This window comes from Nannospalax galili, unplaced genomic scaffold (assembly GCF_000622305.1).
Source record: "Nannospalax galili isolate Female #2095 unplaced genomic scaffold, S.galili_v1.0 scaffold7, whole genome shotgun sequence".
Lineage (NCBI taxonomy): Eukaryota > Metazoa > Chordata > Mammalia > Rodentia > Spalacidae > Nannospalax > Nannospalax galili.
Window position 1 is genome coordinate 8,893,562 of NW_008359081.1, and position 1,608 is coordinate 8,895,169.

The window sequence follows — 1,608 nt, forward strand, 5'->3', positions numbered from 1 at the left end:
TCAGCGATTAAGAGCACTGACTGCTCTTGCAGAGGACCCGGGTTTGATTCCTAGCACCCACATGGCAGCTTCAAATCGTCCTTAACTCCAGTTCCAGGGGAACCCGAAGCTCTTTTCTGACCTCCATGGCATTGCACAACATGGGCGCTCTCACATATATGCAGGCGATACACTCCTTATACACATATAATAAAAATAATAAATAAAATATTAAAAAATAAAAATAAAAGAACTGAAAATAAAAGTACCTATGACTTACATCTATATTACAGAAGGCACTCATATTACTGATGAAAATGACATTGGTAGCTGTTGCTTTTGCCTGCTATGGCAAACACAAAGACAATGCCACGTGCATCTTCCTTCCAGAAAAAAGAAAAAAACCTGTTTATTAGCTGTAGAATATAGTTAGCTGAGAACCTCCAACTGCTATGACTTCAGAATCTACCTCAGCACATAATAGTGAAGCCCTCTTCTTTCAAGGCAAGCACATGTAGCTGTAATGACAGGCCATTTCTGCCTAACACGTCTTCATTAGCAGGCAGTGTTTGTTCAGAGCACCTCACTGGCTTGGCTAAGATTGTCAGATCTGTATCACTGTTTGAGGAGCTCTCTGCCGCACTCTACTTTCTCTCCCATTTTTATGGGTGTCCAATGTGTATCACTATGAAGGCTTTCTTTGTTGATACTTCATCCTGTCCTTTCTCACAAGTATTAAACTCTTCATTAACTTTTTGCACTACCATTTTATCATTTGCTTCACAGGAGGCCTAAACTGATGTAGTTGTAGAAAAAGTGGTCTGTGCAAACAGGAGGAAAGATGAAGAATTGGGATTGGTTACTCACCACGTGACTGGCAATGGGGAATCCTATTCTGGCTTGTGAGGGTCTGGTGTATTGATTCAATGTCATGGCTAAAACTTCCACTGGTGGTGATTTGGAGAAAGTTCTGCTTGAGGGTAATGTCCTGGCTAGCATGGGGATTTGAAAGACTTTGGTAGAATAGCACAGTAGAACAATGGAATTTCTTGGCTGTCCTGTTTCAAAGACACCCTAGAGAGATAATGAAAACCAGGAGTAGTTAATGAACAACCGAAAAACAAGTATGAAGGCCAGAAGGTCTCTTTACTAGTTTACAAAGAGGCACTTATCTCCTCTAGTGGGAGAACAGAAAATCTGAGAACAAAACTCGTGATTCAATTGTTACAATCACTGTTCTTCAAAGATATTTCCAGGGATTAGCGGAGGCATTGTATTCTACAGATGTCAGAGCTCTGGGAAAGCCTTGGACTTTGAAACATGGAACTGGGAGACACGTGCTCCTGAAGATTTTGACTTCTGGAGCTCCTTTGAACAAAGAATTCCAGATTGCCTACTGTCCACTGTTCAGAACTTATGCAGTACTTTGTACAACTAATATATAGTAATATAAAGACCTTATGTTAACATCATTCAGCTAAGGATGTGTTGGGCCTGATAAGGGAAAAGGACCATATCCCAAGAAAGCTGCAAGAACTGTTGACCATGCATTGAGAAGAACACTGAGAATAACAGTGGACTGGATTTTGAGGGTGCTTGAACAATGAAGTCAATAACTGTGATTGACAT